We start from the raw sequence: 19,935 nt of genomic DNA on the forward strand, positions 1-19,935 counted from the left end.
TGGGGGTAGTCGGTACCTCGAACGACTCTGTGGGTCTCGGGATCGCCCCGCCGCGCTCAGTCCGACCCGGACGTTCGAGGGAGACGCATCTGTCTTCCGTGGCACGTATGCGTCGTTCCGGTACGCACGTTGTCATCGTCCGTCGTCGTCGTCGTCGTCGTTTTCGTTGTCGTAACAGTCTACAGTAACGTACCACAGTCGACTTTCGGTGTCGCGAAACGACGTTCGATCGTGCGATATTCCCGGATAACAGGACACACTGACTGTGCTCTCGAACTGGAGAGGCGCGTTGACCGCATCGCACGAGGCTCGAAACGAAGGGTGAGAGGGAAGAAGAGAGAGAGAGGGAGAGTACACACTAGCACACCAGGGAAAAGAGGGAGAGAACGCGAAGAAAAAGCTCTCTCTCGCTTGCTCTCTCTCTCTCTCTATCTCGACTGCCTCACCGGCTTTCCACGGCCACGAATCGATACCACGCGACCGTCGCGGCGTCGGTCGTTCCTCTCTCTCGACCTCTTCTCGTCGTTCGCTACTCTTGCCTACGACCACTCGCGTCGATTTTTCCTCTCTGTTGACGTGCTTACCTCGTGTCCGTCTCCTCTCTCGCTTGCCGCCATTCCGTATCGACGATTTTTTCCCGGGAGCTGCATGGCTGCACATCCTCGTTTACCCTGTTCCATCGGTCGACCGCGGCGATCGATGATCGACGGTCGATAATCGCGGCGGCGGCGGCGGCAGATCGAGAAACGTTGTCAGCACTGTCGCGACCAGGCAACACCCGCCAAAACACCGACAGCCCGGCTTCGAACGACGGTCCTCGCCGACCTGGATAAAAGACGTGAAAAGGTGATCCGTGTTTTCAGTGCTGGCCAATACATAGCGGGCCAAAACACAACCGAGAACGACAAGAACGGTTGTCGATTGCGTGGCATCGTTCACAGTGTTTTTGTTTATTCGCGGAAGAGAATCGGCTACTGGATTTCTCTAGTGCGTTACTCTGTGGTGGCACGTGACGATCGACGTTTGTTTATACTGGTGCTTACTGTCACGGTTCAACCTGCTCGTCTACTCTCGACCTATCCCCGAGACACGAGGTACAACACCGGTTTCCCAAGGAATTGCTGAACGTGTTTCCAGTGTTCTTCGGGATTCTCCACTGTGGATCATCGAAAGAGTGAGTAAATGTATCATCCTACCGCCGCGTTGCGTTTGATACTCCGGTGGTTTCGCGAAAAAGACGAATCGAGGCTCGTTAGACCTGTCGCGGATTTCTCCCGGTAATTCCGGCCTGAACTTTGCGCCCGAATTATTGTGCTTGTAAATTACACGCTTGGCCAAGATCCAAATGGTCGATGCTGCTAATTTAACTGTACATTTTCATTAGCCCGTGAGCCAGGCTCGTTAATTCGAGAATCGCGGGACACGAGTCCGATAATTCGCGCGAACCTCGTTCGAGCTAAACGCGTTACACCCGGACATCTTCGTTGCTCGAACCGAGATTTGACTCGCGTGGTTGTGTTGTCACTGATTTCAATACGTTGAAGCGATTTACTCGTATTTCATCGAAATATTATTCCCTTTGTCATTTCGTCGGTGATGCTTGATGGACGGATATCCAATTTTGACAAAGTGTATACATACAATTATATGTTTTCTATACATTTCAAATAATTGTTTTATTGTGATGACAATTACCAGTGATGTAAATAAACAGTGAGGACGTTTGTTTATACAGAGAAGTATTTTGAAAAAAACGTTTGTTATGAAACTCATATTATCTATTACGTAACAAGATATATCGGAGCTTTAATTTTTTTCAATTCAATTATAATGTAGAAGATTCGAAAGTAGTCTATTTATAACAGTCCATACTTTTTACTTTCCAATTTATTTGTCACAAAAACAACATTACTGACCCGTTTAGAAATGTTTGGAGTTTGATTAAACTAGGCTCGTGCAATGTTTTCGACCTGTAGACATAAATATAGGTGGTCCTAAAGGTATCTGATCACATCACAGTCTTTAGACATTAGGTATTGGTATTGAAATTACTTGTAGTAGAAATTCTTGAACACTTCTAGTTCTGCTTAATGAAGTTACTTGTACCAAAGATAAAGTAAGCACTATGATATTTATATTTAAGTTTGAAATCGTGTGATATCGCGCAAACTGTATTTAATATTTCGGTTTGTTTGTCGCCCAACCGGACTCAACGTGCGACAACGTTCCTTGCGGTAAGAGTGAATTTCGGAGCTGATCGTTGGAAAATTCCAGAATAGGCTGAAATTTAACCGGGAAATCCTTGATCTAGCTGCTAATCGGCCAGCGCTGGGCCGCACTTTTTATGAAGGTATTTTTATCGCGCGCTTTGTCGTCTAAACGCGTGTCGACAAAGCCCATGACGGAGCGCCGCCGGCGACTTTATAGATCGTTTACACGGCGAGATGTTTTGTTCCGCAGCCGAGGAATTAATCGATCGTAAAGAGGCTAATGCGAACGATACGCCGGCCAGCCGTGCACCGGGGAACATTTGACAAAGGAAAGCGATATATCCATGCGGGCGTATTCTCTATTCTTGACTAGCTCTTGCGTTCTTATCGCCTCACAAAAGACTCTCTCTCTCCGAGTAAACTTTCGTCCTTGCCAATCCTTTTGACTTTGCTTCGTCCGAGATTTCGGCGGATCACGTATCGTGTCTGGAACGAAGTAAATGTAGTGAACTGTAACAACGCTATTTTTTTCTTTTTATTTAGAAAAGTTCCTTTTTTTATGTGAAAACGCAATTTAACGCACATAAACTTCGAAAAAACAAGTGGGTCTAGTTATTACTATGTTCACGGTCCCACGATCCTATATAGATCGTAAGCATCTTGCATTAGAATAGCCTGAGAGTTATTTTGAGGAAACAGTATGTGCAGCAATGCAGTACATAGTCTATTTCTTGGTGGAAAAACCATTCTCGAAGCTGCAAATTTGGAGTGAATTCTTGTACATTAGGAAAGAAACGAACCACAGCATATCTCGTGTTTCGCTCGTATCCTTCTTCTTTATAGCCCTTATGGGTTCTCCATTGTCTGTTATTTGTTGTCTATATTACTGAATCGAAGCTGATCAAATTTCGCAGCCTCGTATTGACTCTGTCTAAGAGCGTCTTTCTCACGATGTTTCGCCATTGTTGTATCGTGTCTTACGGAATTAGAACGCGAACAGCGGCGCCTGTATAGTTTCAGTTTTACCTTCTCGAGTGACACTGTGTAATATCGAATTTCTACATGAAAATATTCCGATCGAAAACCGCTGCTCCTGCCGTTCGAATCTTTGAAGTGCCCGAGAAATTCGGAGCTTCGAGGGAATTCAGTAGAAATATCCGCGACAAATTGGTGTCAAAACACGAGACGCACGGATGGGGCCGTTCCATCGCAATCCTTTGGCCGGAAAGTTAAACGTTCCGTGTTCGAAAGGAGCTTCAAAGACGGTTTCCACGAATCTAAAAGGAAATTAAACGGCGCGGCGTGTCGACCGAAACACCAATATCGTGGATTACCATTTCTCAAAGACGAATCGATTGCGTACGAGAAGTTACGTTCCATCGAACGAAATCGAAAAATCGGTTTCGTGCCCGCTTGTTAATAAAAGATTGGCGGTCGAACGTTAGCCGGAAAAAATATAGGGTTGAGAATCTGTAATTTCGTTGGTAGCCGGGATTCTCGAGTCTCTCCGACGTCTCATTAGATTTTATCGTGCAGTGGCCTCCCACGGCTATACCGGAGCAGCGGATACTTGAGACTTTATTCTCGGCCGTAGTCGGGTCACCGAAAGTTACATACTTCAGAAAAGTCCGGCCAGATTCTGCTGTCGTTCACGGGGAGACGGCGAACTCTGCCTGTAACGTTATTACGGAGTGCACTGTCGCTTTTGATTACATTTACGTTGAAATTTCAATTAAATTGGTGGTGATACGCGATACTGTAGCTTAAAGTGAAAAGTAGCCGATACATTTGTTATAGACATATAAGAATCTCGATAAACGTCAAATTGTTGGATTCACCGTATTTTACTAGAGGCTTCTGACAACACAATTCTACTCTATTTAATTTCCTACAGCGATGTCTAATAGAAATTATAATTTTGTTTGTGTACTGCGGTTGCGTTGTAGTTTAGTATACCATTATTCAATAGAAATCCAAATAGGAATACAATAATGATATTTTAATTCATTACATTTGATCTCGTGGAGTTAATCAGTTTGGCCTCTGAAACGATCCAATCACCGTTTAGGAAGGGAGTTGCAAGTTTATATTTACGTAGGCGCAAGCTGTGACAATATGTGTTAACCGTCAATTACCCAGCAGATTACATCGAAACGCTTCGGAGACGCCGAGAGTGTGTGACGTTCGTAGCTTCCCGTCCCGGGAAACGTCACCCTAATATTTTGAGCAACGGATTTAGGGGTTTAGTACCGGTGCAGTAATTTTTCTTTTTCCGTCGCTCGAACTGACGGGTGGTGGTTCGGGATGATCGAACGGGAAGAAGTGGTCCGTTTTCGTCGCGGATGCGACGAGCTTGCGACGTATTTATTTTTAGCCGGTGGAAGAAGGAAACACAGAGGAGAGACGGAACTTTGGCTTATTGTTGGATTCCGTCAAGTTTGTTCGCAAGTACGCACCAGGATATATAAAGTTTCCAGCACGGTAGTATCGCGGGGTCCCTCTCTGTCTCTCTTCTTCTCTCTGTTGGTGCACTTTAGCGCGCTAAGTACGAAAAGACAATATTGACCTGGTCGTTTCTCCCCAGAGAACTTTATTTTCAAGGGCCTCCGTTATCGGCGGAATCGCTGAATTAACGGACTGTACGACCACTTTTTTCCATCCCGTCCATCGAATCGTTAACATATTCCGCGATGTTTGTATTGTCGATTTTTCATCACGGTATATCCAGAGACGCCGTCGTGCGTTTATTCGTTCCGCGACGCGCGAAAAATCGATCGGTCGTTCTCCGTGAACCCTCGTAATCTGTTCATCGTTACGTTTTTAACGAGGTATGCAGGCAAACTCCTCGCGACTCATTTATACATGTACCTGCCTCGCTATAGCTGTCTCTCTACTTCGAACGCTTTGCAATAAAGGTTAAACCTGAAACTTGTTTTCAGACAGAAACACGGTCACCATGAAATAGAGATCTCACCGAGAATTATGAGGTAGAAATACATTTCTGTGTGCCCTTCTGCGTTTTCGACGATAAAAAATTAATTAACCCGCTGGATCAGCGGTAGGTACTCGTTTATTTTAAGTCCTGGTATTAGAGAGAGATTACTGCACTTCCGTTTCTTGTTTGACTTATTAATAGTGAGGAGGCAAGTGGAAATAAGTGCGGTTTGAAAGTATGTATTAGTTCGAGTTACGTACGTAAAGTTTGCTTACACGATGGTTTGAACTTTAGGTGTTATGGCTATAGAAAGAAAAACGACTATTCGCGTCTAATGTTTCAGTGGATCGAGGAGAGAATCACTAATTGATTTTGTATCTCTTCGCTTCTTTCGAACAATGTAAGTAGAACTGATGACGTGGTGGGTGATTTTTATAGTTCCTTTAGGGCTATCGTAGGTCCTTCTGGTTAGGGACGAAAGGAACTTTAGCGGCAATCATCTGTGTATGAAGGGCGATAAAAATGTTCTTGGGACTATTGACGAGTGTAACTAAAAAATTCCACTTTTCTTCTCACATAGACGGGCAAAGAAATTTTCCATTTTATGAATCCATATATGCAGTAAATCGTTACAAACGATAAAAAGAACTACAATAGTTTAACACGATATTCCGACCTACCCGCGTCAAGTGAAACAAAAGTTGCACGTGCCGGCCAGCGTCGTACGGCAAGGATCTAATTGACCGTACCCTTTCTCTCCTCATAAATATCTAAGGGTCGGCCGACCCCCGGGTTTCTCTGAAAAGAAGCTCAGTGAACTTGTCCCGTACGGTTACGGGACGGGACGGGACGGGACGGGACGGGACGCGATGCGATGCGACGCGACGCCAGCGTACACGTACGCTTATTTAAATACCAAATAGACCATTCCCCGCGAGTCTCGTGGTCTGTGATTTTCGTGGCGGCGGTGGCGTCGCGACGAGGGTTGGACCAACCCCCTGCCTGATTCCCGAAGGGTTACGGACGGAGCAAAGCCGGGGCGCGGTATGGGGGCAGGGGGTTAGATGGTGCGCCTTCAAACGAGGCATAAAATCGGAGATGAGTCTGTCGTCGCGAAACGGCGGGCTGCGCCTCGGCTCCGACAGAGGGAGGGAACAAGGGTCGGGAAAACAGTTTCGAGAAGGGGTGGGGCCGGCATTAATCAATCTAAAGTAATCGCCTCCTCGCGAAATCCCGCGCACGTGAACCCCGACGCCATTCATTTCGACGTTGTTCTCGCACCCATACAAACGTATCGCTCCGTGGAATATAGAAGCACGAATGCTGGTGGGGCGAGTATCTCGGGGGCCCTTCGAGATTTATTTTCCCGTGAATGAATGAACACCGGAGCCCAATGGGATTTTCATATCCGCGTCGTAGCTGGTAATCTATTATCGTTCGAACGATTTCACCGAGCTTCACATCGTGTGGTTGCGGGGGGATAGAAGTCTGCTTCTAATTGCCTGCAAACGACCAGTTCTATAGACGATCAAATCGAACTAATAGTAGGGGAGTAAGTGACCCGTTATTAAAAACGTGGAAGTACGAGCCTACCGTCTGTTTTTCCACCATCGATTGTTTTTAAACAATCACGACCGATATCGTCCGGTATCCACCTCGTTTTCTATAAAATTGTTTCCGTGTCCGGTGTCGTCTAGGTTGAAAAACAAAAAACTCGGCCACGCCACGAGAAAACGTCCAGTGAAAATCAATCCACGCGGCGCGGTCGCTCGCCATAGAAACATTAGAAACGTTGAAATCGCGCGCAGCCTAGCGTTTCCGCGATAGCAGGAGAGGGTAACGGCGTCACACGTGCACGCTCGTATACGTGTATCCGGCGAGTGTAGAAGCGGAATCAAACGGAACGGAACGCAGAGAGCGAGCTAGAGCTGCTGGCATGCTGCGACCGGTACGCGAAATTCTGCTTCACGTTTCTTTCTCTGCCCCCTCTCGATTCGAGTGCCGCCCACTGCGAAACGAGCTACGGGACGGCGATAACAATGGGGTTGTTTTTACGAGCATCGTCTCCCTCTCCGTCTCTGTCGGCGTCCCGTTCGCCATTCGAACGAACCCCCGGCCTGCAATCGGGTAGGCCGTCGCGTTCGAACCCTCGACACACGAATTAATAACCGTTTCAAACCGCTCCACCGCCGCCGCTGCCGCTTCGGAATTAAAATATCCTTGCCATAGGGATGGTACGAGCGACAAATCCACAGAGGGCGGCGACGAACAGAGAGGAGAAGCAGGGAGGATGGGTGGTGGACTCTCTGGTCGAGCGAGCTGTGGTCCACACCCAGGAGGGAGAAACGGGTGGGGGAGGGGAAGCGGCGCGGATTGTCCGCAAGAATTAATCACTCGTCCAATCTGCGCGAAATCACGCCGTGTAATCACCCGGCGAGGTTTGTTATTAGCGGTCCTAGCCGCGTAAAGTACGCGCGACCGCGAGCGCGCATGTCCGATTTAAAAGTTCCCGGAAATGTCCACCACGGAATATTGGGGGAAACGTTGCGATTACTAGCAGCCGCGACAAATTATTTTTCGTTTGTTTTGCGTTTCGTCCCCCGTGATCGCGGGCGACCATGATTTTCGCGGGATCGGTTGAAACTTTTTTGCCTTTTTCTCTTCTTCGATTTTGTCTCCCCTGTTGACGGGGAATAATAGCAAGGGGGTTGGGGGAGGTAGAAAAATAGCACCGGAGGCGCGGCGGCGGTCCTTTGTACGGAAATATGTTTGTCGCGATGTAATCGAGCCTCGTTTGTCTTGAAAAATTGTCCGCCGATCGGAACGAGAAAATCCGGGGACCGCCATGATATATAGGGGGTAAATCGCGCGTATCGGCCAGATTGCATCTGAATCCTGCAATTACGCGGCACCGTTTCGGCTGGCAACGCCGCGCGACCCGCGTTAATCGATGCTAACCGAATACCGAATCTGCGTTTTGACAAGGAACCTGTTAATGAAAGCAATTACATCGTGAACATTTTGCTCCTGTTATTATTAAAGTACTAATAAATAATCTTACATTACAAATGTATTTAGTCCGTATATTCTAGAAACGGTGGCAGTATTCTAATTCTACCATCGATCTACTACCAGTCAATATCGCAGAGATCAAGACGGTGGATCCATCGTAGATGGGTTGAGCATGAATTTCCAGCTACAGGAATTAGAACGAGAAACAGGATATTGGAAGGGGTTCTAATTTAAAAGGAAACACGTGTACAGTTGCATCTAGCTTGAGAACGTCCGGGGGAGGAGGAGGACACAAGCAGGAAATAGCGGAGGAAAAGGGGAGTAGGGCGGAAAGGGAAAAGGGAAGAAAGCGAAGCCGGACTAAGATAGATAAGACCTCGTTATGGATTCCGGCAGCGTGCACGCGGCAGGACGTCCTCATTGCCCGAAGTGTCCTGCAAGATACGAAATAATGTCGGTGTGCATCCCGAGACACAGGGATAACTTATCCCGTCCACGCCCCGTAGAATTTCTCCTATCTGCCTCTCTCGAAGCTCTCCCTATCTTTGCTTCCATGACCTCGCCTCGTGCTTCCAATCTCCAATGCTCGCGACAAATCTCTCGCTCTTCTCTTTCTTTCGTCGCCTCTCAGTCAGTCGTTTGTCCCACTCTCTCTCTTTTTCTTCTCCTTCTTCCTCGTTCCATTCACACTGATGCCGCTAAATCTGTAACGGGTGAAATTCGCATCTTGTCGGTTGAACGAAGACGAGAGATTTCGCACTCGGTCGATTTTTCACGAAAATGTCACGCGAACACCAGCCGACAGAATCGAAGTATACTCCCATTTTCGAAGTAAGTGTCCAGGGTGCGAACGATTCGCGAGACAATCAGCTTGAGCCGCACCTCTTCCTGCTACTCCGCAATTACTCAAGTTCCATTTAGCGCGGCCATTAGCAGCTACGCTCATCGGGATTTTCTAATCTTCTCCCGATGGCCGCTTCATCGAGCATTTACACTTGTACAAAAGTGTTCCCCGTTATCCGAGATTGTGTTATCTGCAACGAAAGACGGGGCCGAGCGGCGGGGAACGGGTCCACTTAATTAACAGCTTGTCTCCTGATAACGGAGCACGGGGAAATGTTCTTTGACAGTGCACTTTGGGCAGACGACTAATTACAGGGCCGAGGAATAGTAGACGATTTAATTTATCCATTCCAACGACTCCGTTTAATTATCTTACGCAATAATGTCTCTTTCTCAGAACGTATTTGAATACGTAAGTCAAGTGCTCTCTCCTCTCTGGCGTCCGCTTGCCTGGGCGAAAATGCGAAAGGGGGGAAGTCGGTTTCGTCGCAGAGAACGGACCGTTCAAAAATCTAGCTCGTCTCTTAGCGGAATTGCGTTTGCCCGGCTGGATAATATTTCCCACGATATTCAAAATCGTTGGAGAACTCTCTCTCTCTCTCTCTCTCCGTCAAAATGAGACGGGGATATGGAGGGCTAGAAGGGAAAATAATAAAGGACTCCGTGATTCCCGTGGACTCATTTAATCAAATTAAATTCTACAACATCGCGAGCGCAACGTTAAAAGATCCAAGAAGTAGAAACAAGTTGTACGGGGAAGTTTCGAACTTGAACCAGCCTCTCTCCGCGATTCACCGCGAAATTCAGTCGAACGTGTAAAGCTCAAAGCGTGGGTATAGTCGTTCGACAAGATTTTCCGTAAAATCGCCGCGCAGAGTGTCTCGGTTTCGACTAAAATTGGAAACAACGGATCCCGACCCTGAATGCTCATCTTGGAATCCGAAAGACGGAAACTTCAACCGTAGCGTCGCGGCGGTTCTCCTCTCGAGTGTACCACCGCGTTGCTGGCTTCCTCGAATTTTCCGGTGGGAGACACCAGGCAGGCGAGTCGCGTGTTTTTCGCGCGACAGCAGCGTTCTTCGATGGAAGAACTTCCCAACGGCGGCGGCGGGGTATCGCCGCTTGGAGAGGAGGTTCCCGTTGTGCATGGATACGCGAAATCGGGAGCGGGTTGCGTTTACCAGAGTTGTCGCCGTTGGTCCAAGTTTCCTATCCGTCCTGGGGTCACTCCGAAACTTTTCCTCGACTGGCCTGTCGCGCTTCCGTCGCGGTGGAAAGTGCCCCTCCCCCTTCCCTTGGTTAAAAAACAGGGAAAAAGGGAAAGAACGAAAAGGGGTTGGCTAAAACGGAAGGAGACGACGAGAGAACGGAGACCGACAGCAGCTACGCGCTCGAGTCGCGCCGATGAAAAATTCACGTCGACGATAACTCGAGCGTTGCATTTTTCATAGAGCCACGAAACTTTCTTATCCATTGCTTATATCCGCCGGAGTTTTCGACCCAAACCAACAACCACGCGCCTCCAGAGGCTGATAAAGGTTCCAGCAACCGCTCGTTGTTCCGCTTACGTTTATACTGTTCTTTTACCTTTCGCCTTTAATTTCCTTTTTTTGACCCTTATTCTTCCCTTCTTGGCCTCCGGGGAAAATATCGTTCCAGCGAATCGTTACGAGGCTTGCTTTCGGGTATCAGATTTTCGATTACGCGGTTCTGGAATACTGAATTATCGTATTGCACGGAACTTGGTCCAACCACCGCCTATTGGAAGATAACACCTCGATTCTTTCGTGTTAGCGATGTTATTGTATTTATCTGGTTGTTACTTTCGAAGAGAATGCATGATTATCTAAAATAATTGTAAATATGTGTTTACTCCTTGTTACAAGACCATATTGTTGGAAGTAGAATTTATTGGCAAACTCGTTCGAATCTACAGAACAGAGCATAACTACCTACTTCTTGTTGTACATTTTATATTATTTAGTGAATGGAATACTAATTTTGCTTATTGAGCGATGTAAAATAATTTACTAGTTTATAATCGTGTAAAGGAGAAAACACAATACATCCCCAGTTTTATAAGAATCCTACTTGCAACCAGAACGAGAAACTTGTTTTTAATATGAAGGGGAAGGAGACCAAAACTAGTTACTAATCCGACAGCAAATACCGTGGCCCGATCTTGTCCAGTCTTTCAAACTTCGAACGAATTATTCGTCAGCTGTCCCAAATCCGTCCGTTTCAGCTCCAACGCGCCACGAATGTGTCTCGCAACCTCGGCGTATAATTGGGTTTCATTAAAACGAGAATTTCTTTGATACTCGCGACGTGGCTGTCGTCTTTATGAAAAGTTGACTGACTTACCGCGGCTATGGAAGCAAGTAACTAAGTTGGCCGAAGTCAAATCCGACCGTGAGAACGCCGATAGGATTTGCCCTGGCGGCTGTAACTGAAACCGTATCATTGTCTCCGAGCCCGTTTGCATATGTAAATTAATGCCGGTTGAAACATCTGCTGATTTCTTCCTATAATTCGCGCGGATAGACGTTCGTGAACGCACAATGGCATACTTTTATTCATATATAAAAGCGGCAGAATATTGTGTTGAATTGTAAATACCTTCCACCATAGACATTGAGAAATTATTAATTGACAAGTAACTATATTAGACGAATAGTAATTACTAATGTTAATAAAGAACGACGATGTGTACTAGATTATTGTTAAATATAAAGTGCCTTGGACCGAGATGAATTTAAAAAAGGGAAAATGGAAGTAAGTTTATAATTCAGCTGAATGTAACTTGTTACAATGAATGGGGAAAATGAAGCACTGCGAGCGTTTTAATAAAAATCCACTCTAATTGTTACTCACGTACGACATTTTTATGGGGTGTAACTAACCGAATGAATTTTACATCCGTCGGTTACGTCGTGAATGATGTACGATAATTTTTTCTGGCATGAAACTTTGTTCGTAATAGGAGGATCCCCGATTAATTGTTTTATTTCAACTCCAGAGAAAGGAGCAATTTTTCGAATGGAATTTTATCGAAAACCACTTCCTACAAATTTCCAGTGAAATTCGCAACAGTTTTCTTACCGATTGCTCGTCGGCACGCTCTTGAATTGGCTTTTTTGTGTGTTCACGTGGCCATCTCACCCCGAGGTGCGAACACGCGTCACAGATGTACCGAACGACGAGCGACGAATAGGCTTCGCTCGATTCGACTGATTCACCAGTGCGAGACGTCCGTCCGATGACAGTTCGACGCGTTACATCCGCCTGTCTCATTTTCCATGTAATTTTGTGACGGTCTCGGCACGTGGGAAACGACGATGAATACATTGGTCATAAAAGCTCGTCCCTGCTCGCCCTTTACTTTCGTGCAATCGTAAATCGTTCGTATTCCGATGAACATAAATTTTTTTAGTAAAACCTTATCTAGAATATTCAGGCAGTCGGGGAAAGTTAATGGTGAACGTTGTCTATACATATTGATATCTAACACCTTGCACTTGAAATGTCACCAGTGTTGCTGGTATAGACTTTGATCGGTATAATGTAAGAGTTAGCCTCTAGTCTGTACTATACCTATTGGTATAAGTATGTTTTTATCTATTATAAAAATTAAGTGGACAGCGTGGAATATTAAACTGTGAATGTGAAACTTTAGTATGACAAAAATACTGGTACATATATCGTATAAACATTTAGTATATTTTACAGAATGCCATTCACATTAATCCCGTTATTTCACGAAATGTTACGGACTACTTTACGAGCGAAGCCAGTCTCCCCCGACGAAATAGATTTAGGGGAATCGAGAAATCTAGAAACACAGAAGACTGATTCGTACGGGGATGTTTACTGTGCTCCGCGGCGGTACGATTAACTCTTAGGGAAAGCAGATCGAGCCGCTTCCGCGATTAAATATGCATGATTTGAGGTGAATATAAAATATCGGGGAAGAGCCTAGCTCCCGTAAGGTGCACGCCGGTACACCCTGGGCATCTGTGCCGGGTAGGAGGATTTAAAGGACGAAGGATTCGTGGGTCCCGAGGGCGGAACGGTGGAAGTACGAGAAACCAGAGGTTAAAAGAGAGAGAAAGAGGGTGTAGGAAGAGTATTCGCGAGAGGCCGAGGGGGTGGCGCGAGGCTGTTTGCTTTCGAAGACTGAAGGAGCTCCGCTTGCTTATGAAGTCTGATCGCGTAAGATGCTTCTCCTTCCTCCGGAATCCTTGATCCCCAGACCGCTCTCGGTTTCGTTCTCTTTCTGCTACCTCCCGTTCTCTTCTCTTCTTTACGTCCGACACACACCTATTCCTGACGTACCAGCAAGTTCGATGCTGTCTGTGTGTATCCTTGCGTGGCTTATCCTTCGTTATCCAATATCTGTTATGCGTACAGCCAAAAGATCGAGGGGAAACAGTCGCAGTACTCGAGAGTTAATCATATTAATTGAGAGATGGATTCTTGGAGGTATCCTTGGACGTGGGACGGTTGATGCTTCAGATCGGGAACCTTAATTTCTTCCTCCATTACGGGGCTGCCCTTAAAGGTCTTTCGGATACTTAATACCGTTCAGCTACACCAGTGTTTGAGATATACCTAAACGCCGTCAGCTTTCGAGATTTTATCAATCTAATTAAGAACTTCGAGTGAGTTTGCGGTTCCTTTTATATGTATGTTGCCTCGATTTTTGTTTCTAAGAGGTGAAAGTATGATATCGATATTTGCGCGTTGTACGTGGACCTAGTCGAATTACGGCAATTTAATAATGCTGCGTGTCCAGTTATTCATTTGATAGAAAATAATCCATCGAGCTGTAGGAATAATTACCGTGAAGTTAGTGTAACGGTATTATCGTCGGACAACGCGCAGTATTAATCATCGGGGGCAGTGTGCAGCCTGATGCACGTTATTACGTTTACATGACTATAGAAAGTGTTATATGTATACCACGGCATCATTAACGCGCCGTATTAATACACTAATAACACCTACCTAACAAAACTGTATCGGAGGGATCTAATGCGCAATTTTCGCCGTGAATGAGATTGTTTTACTACCGTTCACAAGCTAATGACATCATCATCGCTAATTTTTCCGCATGGGTAAAGCAATATCACGTGGAAAACATCGAAATCGTTCCACGGGAAATTTAAACATACATTTAATCTCTGACATCATGTGACGAAATGACAGATATCGATTGAGACAATTAGAATTTTCTCGTTGCTACATGGATCAGGACTTTGTTCTTGGAATTTGTCATAACATTTACTAAAATATACAGCAAAATACGTTATACAAAGTTCACGAAATTGCAAGAGATTTGTGTATAGTTTTTATCATATAATAGTTCACATAGTTTGCTAATTCGATATCAAACAGAAGATACTTATATTGAATCGTATGTATCGAGAACATTATTAAGCGGTGACCCTAGGCACAACGAGTGGGTTCTTCTACCGCCCAAGCCACGAAGTGTTTCTGTTCCCCTTCGAAAATTATTTCGAATTGATCTCAAAGACGGAGGGTAAGGCCATGGTAAGAGCGTGTCGCCTCTTTCCCGCTCGTTTCCGAGAAAAGGAGGAAAGCGACCCGGGGAATGCGCAACCCCTGCTCAAGAGAATCACCGAAAACTCTTGATGGTTCATCCAGCTCGTTTAGGGTAGAGGTCCTTGCGTTGGGCGTTCACCTAATTTAAATATTCCTGCGGCATTAGGCTCCGGAGAGTTTTCTAATTTAACCACAGCGCACCCTATCGATTCCCCTTCCTCCCTTCCTTTCTTCTCCTTACATCCTGGGACTCGTTAAAGGCCATTAGACGAGGGAGAAAACGGCCGAGCGAAAAAAAGCAACTCGGATGAACGACGAGGAACGGTGGGAGAGAGGACGGGCCCGGGTAGACTCGCTTCGCAGGTAGCCCGAGTCCTATGAAAAACGCAGGTGCGCCAGGGGCTTCTTTTCGGTGACTGCGGAAGATTTCTACGGGTCACGTATGCTTCTCGCGTGCCTCCCGCGAAATTTTTCCGCTTCGAGTGCTTCCATTCTATCGCACGTGCTCGGCCGTGTGAATTTTAACGCGCCGGCAAATTCTTGCTCGCGAAACTTTCGTGGGAATTTCCGCCGGCTACCTACCGGCATCGACGCGATTTCTGTTCCACGTCGTCGTTCCGCCTCGGGATTTCTTTTCACGTTTCTCTCTGTCGTGACTTGTTGATCCAACAAGTCGATTTATAATCTTTTAACGCGTGTCACATTTTTCGCCGAGCATCTCCGAACCGAAACGCACGCGGACAGAGCGAACAGCAAAAGTTTAACCCCGTCGACATTCGTCGAGCTTTTCTTGTACCGTTAAAATTAAATCGATTAGAAGCTTCTTCGGAAAGACCTTTAGTTATATTTAGGTTTTTATTGGACACGTTTGAGCCTTTCAGTCACAAGCACTAAATATATCTGTAAAAGCTTACTATAAAATTTCAGTGTACGTATCTATATTTGAACCGGAGCATCTCTATAATGGGTTCATTTTACATCGTTCTGAAACATTCGCAGATCAAAATGTTGTATATTTCCTACATGCTTCAATTTTTACAAAATTGAACGATGGTGCGGCCTCTCTTCTATTCAGTTGATATGTTGCCTGTACCAAAATTTTTATACTAAATTACGAATCACAGATATCGGGAAAAATCTCGAAACAGTGTCGCGTATCCGTAACGATCCCACTCTCGCTCCACACGCCAGGGGCCTCCCGCGTCTCTAACCCGGGGGATGGTTTCTTTAAAACTCTCGCAGCATAAATCACCCGATGGAAGGTCTGGTCTCGGCATCAGCGGAGCCCCGATTAATACTGATGAACTCGGGCGCGGAACAACATTTATAGGTTCATAAACGGACTTCATCGTTATTGATATTCGCTCCCTTAGAGCCATCAATTAACATCGCAGCTTGTAGCGGGCGGTTTTCCCGAATTTGGAAGGGGGAGGGGGGGGGCGTACGCTCCTGGTCGGTGGCAGCTCGTTACGGCCGGGCCTCTCTCGCCCCCTTTCTGTTCCGCCGTACGAATAACCGCACTCATACACGCGTACAATGCTGCCCGGTCGGTCGGTCGGTCGACGTACAAAATACCGGCGCGTACAAGGCGCGGAAACGCTGCAAGAGGAAGGAAGCAGATTCCATTTGCGGCTAAATGACTGATGCGCCCGCGTGTTGCGCGTCACGTTATGACTCTGGACGTGCGATGATATATCGCCCGTAACCATCGCCCGTGCACACCGATACCCGGCGACCCCTCGGTCCATGGTGTACCTTGCACAAACACACTCGTTAACAACTATACGAGAAAGACGTGTTACGCCTAGCCAGGTCACGCGTGTGTGTGTTTTGTGTGGTCCGGTAGCGTATCAGACTCCCTCGTTCGCGGTCACCAGGCGAAACGAGACGATACTTCGGTGACTTTCACCGCGACCACGGCTTTCAGAAGATTTCCCGTACAGAGGTTAAGCCGACGACAATCTTTTTCTGTTTCTCGACGAGCTTGATCGTGATGATCGATGACTGGAAGAAATGAACGACGAATCGCGAAGTGGTTTGAGCTGCTCGTACACGTCCCAAGTAAATCGATCACGGGGACTCGTAATGATAGTTATAGGATTCATACGGAGGAAATTTATAAATTTCCGTATGGTTCCTCGGAATCCGGTTCTTCAAATATTTTACAAGCTATTTAATTAAGGGTACCTACCGTTCCAATCGTTTTACCCGTTGTCGAATCGCTTCTATAAAAAGCAAGTGATTCCCCGCGTTTTCTTCCAGTCACCGTGAACACCGTGCAGTATTCGTGGAACAATTTGGCCGCGTGCTCGTGGTCAGGGTGGCCGTGTTCGTGACTCGATCGCGAGCAGAAACTCGATAGCCCCCCGAAATCCAGAAGGCCCGGGCACAAACGCGCAGAGAGTTCGTATTACGCCGTGATATCGCTAATTGTATATTAGCCCGGTCACCGCATTACCGGTCGATAACGCCGGACCCCCTGGTTTCGTACTTACGGCACTGTCGGAGACCGGTATACGTATATATGTATACATTCCACTCACCAGCGTATAGTTATATACGTATATTCCGGTGCTGACCGTGGCTGTCAGTTCTGACCGGAAGGGTCGGTATAGCGGTTCCGTGTATATACTTGTAAGAGGCGCGTAATTTGAATATCGGCTTCGGTGGCGGCGCATCACCGCGAGATTACTCCATTATATCTTCATAGACAATAGAAACCGCTTACGTGCCCGTAAATGGCTTCGTCTACCGCGAAGCCGGTCCCTTCCGTTGCTTGCTTACTCGCCTCCCCTTAAATCTGTCGCTCTCTCTCTCTCTCTCTCTCTCTCTCTCTCTCTCTCTCTCTCTCTCTCTCTCCACCCACGCTCCGCTTCACTTTCTCCGTCTTGCTCGCACACGCTTGCTCGCGCGTACGTCTTGGCGTCTCTTCTCCCGTTTCGACCGTGTTCACCGTCGTTATCCTTATTAAAGCCGTCGTTCCCTACCGTTTAAGTCGGCCGAGTCGGTGTAGCGCGTCGCGGTGGAATCAATTTTCAGCTGGTTAGATTCGCGTCACGATTTCGAATTGATAATTGCGATGCTAAGAAGGAAGGGGCTGATTGAGGGAAGTAACGAGTGGCTAAGGTGCTTCCTGTCAGGATCGTTTTTGCCAGATCTCATCCAGGCTCCCTCTCCCTTCTCTCTGGAGAGAGAGAAACATTCTCGAGGGTGGACTGGAAATCTTCGGTTTAATTGCACCGGTCTATTGAGTTATCAAGTGCATCGTATTCCTCCTTTCTTCTTCTTGCCATATAGGATTCAGTGGATTTGATGGTCTCGATAATGGTTGATCGAAACAGAAACGATAAAGCAAGTTCATACAAATATATTTGCTGTTTCGCCCTGTTCTACCAGCTATACACAATATTCGATAATTCCCTGAAATCTTTCAAAGATTGAACAAATATACGATATGATCGACTGATCGTGACTTACATTTAAGTCCAAGGCGGCCATTTGCAACACCTTCTATAACCAGAACAAGATGAAATGGAGCTTGAATACATGAAATTTGTTGTCATTGTTCTTGTGTCCCGTATAAACTGTTTCCTAGACACGCTGTATAATACTCGGTAAATGGCTCGAGAAAATGTAAACGTCAAAAAATAACGAGATCGAAGAGCCTTGCTGTTTAAGTAAAACATCTAAAGGAGCGTCGACGTAAAAATTGATCTCCGTTACCTTGAAAATCGATTCACGGGAGAGCGGGCGAGGGAGTGCCTCGTTAAAGACGTCGTTCTCGTCCGTTAAGCCAGCTCGACGTCGTTACGATATCGTCACGTGTTCACGAAACAGGTTCAATCAAACACGAGCTTGAAGAGAGACGCGCGCCTCGGCGGGTGTTTGCGGAACGGAGAATGGCGTGAAGGGAAGGAACGGAGACGAACGGAAGTGCAGTAATAATCCGAGTCGGAGCGGTTGTAATTACGCCATCCCCCCCCCCCCCCCCCAACCGTCTCGCGTAAATTGATTCGATCGGGCTCGTTACCGGGCCGCCACCCGCGGATATTTCGTATTTTCCTCGCAATCCCCCGGAACCGCTTGAAACGCGATTTATTGCGCGCGCGGCGCGGCGCGGCAAAAGCGACTGATCCATTGTTTTAACGTTTGGATAATGTTTGCGCTTCGGTGATTCGGGGCGAGCTTTGTTGCGTGTCGGCGGGAGCGCAAAGAAGAATTGCGGATTAGGCGGCAAATATTGCCAATGCCCTTTTTGCGTGTAATTATTGACACGACGGCTAATTAACCGGCCTCGTTTAATCCGATCGGATATCGTCCGAGCCGTTCAGTCCAGCCTGTAAACGTGAATTTTCTAGCTGTGCAATTTTCGAAATGGCGTTTCGGGGGGAGATGTGTTGGTTTTCTTGTTTCGTCGTGAAAAATGCAGCTCTCCTCCTTGACGTGTCACTGAATACTGCACGTAATTTCCGGTGATACGGCTCACGCTTGGAATAGCTCTTCGTCCGTGTCGTGTAACATTGATGCAACCCGTTGCTGTCTCCATTTAGTTGACGTACGAGTGTAACGCAATACGCGCACGATGTAATCGGAAATATAAGATTACGGTGCACTGGAATTTCGGTATTTTTACTATCTCGTGCGTATAAATATTCAGAGCTTTTCCAACCACGGTGCAGTCTTAATTCGACGCAAGTATAGCATTCTACATATAATAAGGGAACCTGATATATATTTCATGTACAGAATAAATTATTATTAGACCACCACGAACAGTTATGCAAATATAGGCTAAATATTATTCAACATTTTCATACAGCTAGTTTTGGTCAGTTACGTATGCTATGAGCACGTAACGAAATGCAATATATTTCATCTCTTAAGGTTGCACATGAGAGATATCTTACACATATTTTTCAGTAAAAGCATTAGGTCCTTTTTACATCTTTTTTCGGTCTGAATCCCTTCCTGGTCGTTTATTCGACAACTACCATACACCGTGTACTTTAAATTTCTTGAAGAAGAGAGAAACGCAAACATAGAATATCGGAACTCGGAAGTTACGGCTCTGCGCAGTTGCAATGGCTGCACACCGGTCGTTCTGGTCGTTCTGGTCGTCCTGGTCGTCCTGGACCAGTTCTCCGCAGTCGCCTGCACGGCCGGCATCCCTCTGGAATATTAATATGACGCGAAATATTATAAGCCGCGACAGTCGACGCCGCGGGAATACTAAATATTATCCTGCAGGACCCCACGGTGACTCGGTGGTCCTGTTGGCGCTCACATTTTGCTCTTGGCAGCAACCTGCACGCTACGCCCGGGGTATACGTACGCGAAACACGGTGATAAACTACCCGCCGTATTGCCGTT

At 46.6% G+C, this 19,935-nt stretch overlaps 1 protein-coding gene across 1 annotated transcript in view; it reads left to right on the forward strand.

Annotated features, from left to right (window-relative positions):
• Positions 1-1,014: 1,014 nt before the first annotated feature.
• Positions 1,015-19,935, forward strand: part of LOC107186935 — a 275,736-nt gene continuing 256,815 nt past the window's right edge. Inside the window, exon 1 of the mRNA XM_015574908.1 lies at positions 1,015-1,174. The gene's annotated coding sequence lies outside the window, so the exon portion shown is untranslated. The remainder of the gene's footprint in view (positions 1,175-19,935) is intronic.

This window comes from Dufourea novaeangliae, unplaced genomic scaffold, assembly GCF_001272555.1.
Source record: "Dufourea novaeangliae isolate 0120121106 unplaced genomic scaffold, ASM127255v1 scaffold81, whole genome shotgun sequence".
Classification (NCBI taxonomy): domain Eukaryota; kingdom Metazoa; phylum Arthropoda; class Insecta; order Hymenoptera; family Halictidae; genus Dufourea; species Dufourea novaeangliae.